This window comes from Pteropus vampyrus, unplaced genomic scaffold, assembly GCF_000151845.1.
Source record: "Pteropus vampyrus isolate Shadow unplaced genomic scaffold, Pvam_2.0 Scaffold472, whole genome shotgun sequence".
In the NCBI taxonomy this organism is placed as follows: domain Eukaryota; kingdom Metazoa; phylum Chordata; class Mammalia; order Chiroptera; family Pteropodidae; genus Pteropus; species Pteropus vampyrus.
In genome coordinates this window covers 1,953,423-1,960,547 of record NW_011889253.1, presented here as the reverse complement: position 1 = coordinate 1,960,547, position 7,125 = coordinate 1,953,423, and the positions used below count along the sequence as shown (strand labels likewise).

General features: G+C 33.2%; 1 pseudogene; it reads right to left on the bottom strand.

The window, feature by feature from the left end:
• Nucleotides 1–4,257: 4,257 nt before the first annotated feature.
• LOC111732605 lies at nt 4,258–4,374 on the bottom strand (annotated as a pseudogene).
• Between the last annotated feature and the right edge of the window lie 2,751 nt (nt 4,375–7,125).

The window sequence follows — 7,125 nt, the reverse complement described above, 5'->3', positions numbered from 1 at the left end:
AAACACTCCCAGAGTTGACTTCTATAGGCTTTCTTTGTCAAGGAGATTGCATTTGGCCAGGTGGAATTCTCCAGAACCTGTTTTTATACCTCACAGAATTCTTTACTATGAAGAAAAATATAAGACATGGCGGTCACAGAAACCACAATCTAATAGAAATGGAGGAGGGTAAAGATTTGGGAAAATAGAGGAAAGCAGTGATACACACATGGTAACTGAAGAATAGCCACTATAAGTTGCTAGTGAGACAATAAGTTGGCACAAGTAGAAGCATAGTTAGCAAGGAAGTTCAAGGATTCACTCTCTAGAGTTCAAGAATCTTAAAAGAAAGAACCTATAACAGGGGGTTATTTTCAACAGGTGGGCAGCAGGCAAGACAGCCAGCTCCCATCTCTTCTGGAAAGATTTAGGGCACCAAATATTCGTTTTGCATGTTATATACTGATACCTCTTTATTTTCTGTCTCATTGGATATTGGTATTAAACCCAATAAAGCTAGTTCCTTTCCATCCTACACACACACTCTCTCTCTCTCAATGGAGATTGTGGAGCAGCAGACTGTATAGTGGTTAAGAAGAGCACATCTAGATTCTGCATAGACCTGAATGTAGATTCCAAGGTCACTCAGATTACTAGCTGAGTGACCTCAGTTAATATTTTTTTTACCTCTCTGTATCTCAGTTTCCCTAACCATAAAATGGGAATAAATAAGATAATCTCTCAGAGTCAATACAAGGAATAAATGAGATAGATACCATAGAAATCTTCTAATATGCCATTTGTCACATAGCACATGGAAACTGTTCCTATTTATCATTAGTATTACTCTTTTCACTCTTGTTATTATATGAAAATATCTTTCAGATAAAGCTTGAAGAGAGCTCTGAACTTGAGAAGATCAAATACTCATGTTTGGAGTAACCTGGGACAGAGGGCAGATGATAGAAAAGATGACTTGATATAAAATGAGGACCCTTTGTCTTCTTTAGTGCTTAAATAACATATAGCCAGCATCCTGAATCCCTGCAGCGGAAAATTGTCTCCTTTTAATGATAGAGTGAGTGCCTGGGTACTTATGACGTTAGTATCACTGATTGAAGGGCTTATTCCTATCATCATAAATGTCAAGATCCCAATGATTTATTTTTTAACTCCACAAATATCTTTTCTCTGCCTCATGCCAAGGAAGTATCTAGAAAACAAAATGAAAAGAAAGGAGCAGAAGGACTTGGGATTTTTTTATTTGAAGTTGGATGATGAACACACAATGTAATACACAGATGTGTTATTGAATCTTACACTTGAAACCTATATAATTTTATTAACCAATGTTGCCCAAAAAATTTAATAAATATATAATAAAACAAAAACCAAATAAGTCATGAGGATGTTATGTACTGCATAGGGAATATAGTGAATAACATTGTGATAGCGTTGCATGGTGTCAGATGGTTGCTGAACTTATCATGCGGATCGTTTCTTTATGTATATAAATGTTGAGTAACTATGATGTACACATAAAACCAATACAATAGTGTATGTTAGCTATATTTTAATAAAAATATTTTTTACAAAAAAGACTTGGAATTTTTTCTCTCAATGAGTCCCAATCCCAACATTTTTGTTTGTTTGTTTTAATTGCAGTTTTCTTTGGTCTCTTTAATTTATTTTCCCCATTGAAATACATAATGAAATGCTCCATGTCCTCATAGTGAGCTCTGTTGCAGGGGAGCTCATTATTTCACTTGAGGTCATGAGTATTTGTCTAATTTACATGCAGATACTGCAGAAACTTCTAAAATTTTATAGACATCAACTATCAGATGACAACAGAACTGGAGGAAGAAATGAAAATTGTATTTTTTTTTTTGCCTGTTCTCAAAGCCACTTTGATTCCTTCATGTATACTTATCCTAACACAACTCTATGAAATCACAGTGGTAGACAAAATAATTAAAAAATATACTGAGAAATATTTTTTATACCACTGTCCTTTATATAATGGAAGGGCCAAGAAAGACGGGGAAGAAATAGACTCTACGTTCCATAGAATTAGGTATATTTACCCTAAGGAATAAAATGAACTCCAGGCCCCTGGCGAGTGACAAAATTTTTTCATTTAATTTAATAAGTAGATAATATTAATTCATCTTCTCAAATGAATACCTCTGTATTGTAGGATATCATCATGAAAACCATTGTTTCTTATGGCCTTTCAGGTCCCTTATAACGTGAAAGTCCATGACTTTCATTACGAATGTGCAGATTAATTCTCATAGTAGGGGAAAGCCTTCTCAATGGATTTTATGAGTTTAAAACTTTTACAATGAAAAGAGTCAAGCTAGTAGGCAGGTCTGAAGTGCACCAGAAGTGGTGCTGAGAATTTTACAGCATTTTTCTGATTTGGAGATTTCTTCTTTCTCCCCTTCATTTCCCCTCACACTAGATGAAAATAAGTTCAGCTTTGCCTCCAAAGCCAAGAAATCTCCTGATTAGACACCTTACAAGTCTTTCCTCATCAATTCAAGAGAAAAAGTATCTTTATTTTTAACTTCAAGAACAGACCACAATATGACTCCCAGCCAGAGTGGGCCTTTTATTACACAGTGTTATATTTGAGCCTCTTGAAAATCAGGGTGGACTCCTTGAAAAGGAGCCAGAAATCTTCTAGATAATCTATCACATACTCCCTACTTTTCTAGTCAAAAGGGGTGTTTTCTCCACCTACTGTACAGTTGGAGAAAACAAAGCTCAGAGAAGAGAAGTGACATGGATAATGTCTTGTCATGCAGCAATTTAGTAGAAGAGCGAGTAACAATCTAGAAGTAATAACAACCATAGCTAACTTTTATTAAACATTTACCAGTGATCAAGTACTGTCTTAGGAGCTTGTCATCTACTTTCTGATGGTTTCTTCTTAAAAACACATCAAACATTAAGGTAATTTATATATACCAAAAATCAACATTAGTTACTATTTTCATAGTATGGAAGTTGTGATGTTGGTAACTTCAAGGCTGAGAAAGAGTGCAATATTTTCAAACTATCCAATTGTCCAATAATACTGTGACATAATATTTTAAGACTAGTTGTTATTATAACAGTAATACATGCCCTTGATAAAAGAAAAGAGATAGGAGAGAAAGAGAAAGATGAAAATATCACAGATTTTTCTCACCTCCTCTCTCCATCCCTTCTCAATAATTGTTCCATTCCTTAGAGGTAATACTTTTTTTTAAGAGTTTTTTTGTGAATCCTTCAAATAATAAATTAGTTATATATAAGGTATATAGATATATATATGATCTAATATATAGATAAATTATGCCCTACTTTTAAGATTGCATACTTAATATTTATTAGACATTTCTCCATATCAACAAATATAGATTATTCATTTTAATGGTAATGGTCGCATAAGTATTCCATTACGTGGATACACCTTAATTTATATATTAACAGCTCCTTTTTAATGAACATTTAGGTGATTTTCATATTGTTAAATTTTTTTGCTCTTATAAATAATGTAGTGAATATATTTATGTCCATATATGTATATGTATATACATATCTTATTTGCAATTATATTCAAGAAAAAATGCTAGAAGTAAAATTTCTGAGTCAAAGAGTACCCATTCTTTTCATTTTCACAGATTCTGCCAAATCATACTATAAAAAAACTGTCTAGCTTACTCTCTTACCAACAACATATGAGAATGTTTGTTTTTCTACACCGCAGTTAATACTGGCTCTTTATCTAACTTTTTGGCATTTGACAATCTGATGAAGAAAATAAATATTATTCAATATTGTTTTCATTTGAACGTCCTTAATTATAAATGAGATTGAACATCTTTTCTATCTTTATTATCAGTTCATATTTGATTTTTCTGTGACTGTTCATATGCTTTACGTAGTGTTTTCTGTTGAGTTACTTTGCTTTTTCATATCGATTTCTAGGAACAGCATATTTACAAAGTTAGCTCTCTGTTGTATGCATTACAAATATTTTTTCCCATTTATGGGGTTTTAAAAAACATCATTCATGGCATTTTTTTGTCATACATAAATTTCATATTTGCATATAGTCAAAGTTATCAACCTGTAATTTCTGGAGATATCTCTCTCTCTCTCTCTCTCTCTCTCTCTCTCTCTCTCTCTCTCTCTCTCTCTCTCTCTTTTGGCAAGGCAACCTTTGATTGACCTCACAGATTGTAAGGACGTTACAGCTTACAATTCTTTATTTTTTATTTTTCATGCCTACAGCACCTGGTCTTCCTAGGTGGTCTCCCATCCAAGTACTAACCAGGCCCAACCCTGCTTAGCTTCCAAGATCAGATGGGATTGGACTTGTTCAGAAATATAGTCTTGGACTATATATCTCGGACTTGGCCCGAGACTATATTTCTATATATCTATATACCTATCTATCTATCTAAGTTTACTCATCAAGTTAGCCTTTAGAGAATATTGAATAAATTGACTTCTAAAGATACTGAATGGAATGTTTTGTTTTGTTTTTCAAGTAAGGATTTTGGGGGGAAGAAAAACATGTTAAAACCCATAAGAGATCCCACAGTCAGGACAGTGAACCTGCATATAGTGCTGTACTTCTTTGTGTTTGAACATCATTAAATTACAATTCAATGTTTAGTGGCATATACCTTAGAGGGGAGAAATTATGTTTCTATGTGCTATACATCATTCTAGGCAATATTAAGCAGTTCCACATATGTCACAAACTAATAGCCTGTTAGATAGGTATAATTATGATCATTTTCAAGATGCAGATATTGAAGCACAGAGAAGTTAAATAAGTTGCCTCAGGTTACACAGCTACTAAGTAGCAGAGCTGGGACACAAATTTTTTTAGACAAAAATGCAAAGGAGTTTTTCTGACTCTAAGTCTAGTGGTCTTTCCTGGAGACCACAGTCAAAAAATATTTGAGTATATTGCATAAAAAAAGTTTCATCGGACAGAGAGAGAGATGAATTAAACAAGTCCTTGCCCTTAATAAGCTTACTGTCTAATAGGAAAAACATACATGTAAACAAATTATAAATAGAAGCAGAAAAATAGAAGAAAAAATATGGATTTTGACTTTGGGGATTGAGAAAACACCTCATGGAAAAAAAAAAAAACATTTGAATCAAGTATTGGAGAATGTATAGAGAAAGAACAGTGGAAGACAGAAGAAAAAGACATTCCAGGCAGCAAGAATATAGCATGAACAAAGGCCCAAAGGTAATATGTAGCCAGACCAAATGTTGAACTGTAATGTGAGTTTTGGCTGCTAAGATGGATCTTAAACACCATGCAAAAAATATTTGATTTTTTCCTGTTTCTTGGGAAATATGAAATAAACTCATCTAATTTTTACTTTGGTAATGAGTCTATAAATCTAGGTGTTAAGGAAATATTTTGCGAATATATAAAATGGCCTTGCAAAAATGATGGAGACAACTATAAAGAAACACTACTTTCCATGTCTACAGATATTTAAACTTCCAATTGACTTTCACAAATGTTCATTGCTTTCAGAAAATAATAGCTAACACATAAAGTGCTCATTCTGTGATAGAGTCTGTTTAAATATTTTGCGTGTTTTATTAACTCATTCAATTCAGTACTGATCCATTCAAATCTCAAAACAACCCTTGAAGTCAGGATTATTATCTCTACTTTACAGATCAGAAAGGCATAGAGAGGTTAAATAATTTGCCAAGGTCAAATCCAGATTTTAGCCATAGGTAGTCTGGATTTTAACCACTGTTAACTAGAGTTGGTGCTCTGTTTTAAACTGTCTGCTTATGAACACCTTCAGGGGGCTTGCCTCCTGCATAGCTGACATATGGGCTGACTAGCCTTTGCTTACATAGTGTCACTGCCATTCTGTATGGCAGAGCTGAGGCCTTGAGACATTTTTCCGATATTGATATATTTGAATAGAATATGGTAAAGGACAAAGCCCTGTGGCAAGAAATATTGTTCTCCAATAATAAAAGTTCTCTAGAAAAACATAACATCTTTCATTTAAAGTTGGAGATTATAGATTTATAGATTACAACATACTTTCACATACATAATCAAATTTAAACATCACAGCTAGCCTGTGAGTTACCCCATTTTATAGCTGGGTAAAGTATGGCTCAAAGAAATTAAGGATAAACAACCTTTCTTGAGGTGATTAGATAACATTTAGAGGAGGTGAAGGAAAAGAATGTGTAAAAAGCACAGAGGTACATGAGATTACCTGAGTGTAATTAAGCAATTAAAGATGAGAAGATATATAGACAAGTAGAGAGATTCAGATGCCTCAGAAAGAAGCTGGTGGGGAAGAGATAGGTCAGTTCTTTGAGCTAGCCAGCAGGGGGCACAACATATTCACATATCAATATCCTCATCTGTAAAATGGGGTTAAGATCCAGACTTTGAAAGTTTCTTTTTAAAATATTTGTTTTCTTTTTCACTTACAATTGACATTCAATATTATTTTATATTAGTTTCAGGTGTACATCATAGTACTTAGACATTTATATAATTTACAAAGTGATGTAACCAATAAGCTTATTATCCACCTGGCACCATACAAAGTTATTACAATATTATTGACTATATTTCTTGCACTGTACTTTACATCCCTGTGACTATGCTGTAACCACCAATTTGTACTTCTTAATTCTTTCACATTTTTCAACCAGTCCCTCAAGTGCCCCAACCATCTGGCAACCATCAGTTTGTTCTCCGTATCTATGTCTGTTTCTGTTTTGTTTGTTCCTTTATTTCATTCTTTATTCCACATATAAGTGAAATCATATGGTATATGTCTTTCTCTGTTTGACTTATTTCACTTGCCATAACACATTCCAAAACCATCCATATTGTTGCAAATGGTAAGATTTCATTCTTTTTACAGCTGAGTAATATTCCATTGTATATAAGTACCACATCTTCATTATCAAATCATCTGTTGATGGGCATTTAGATTGCTTCCATATCATAGCTATTGTAAATAACATGGCAATGAACACATGGACATATATGACTTTTTTTAATTTAATAATTTATTAATGATAACATTAATGATAAGTTTCAGCTGTATATTTTAACAGTAAGACATATAT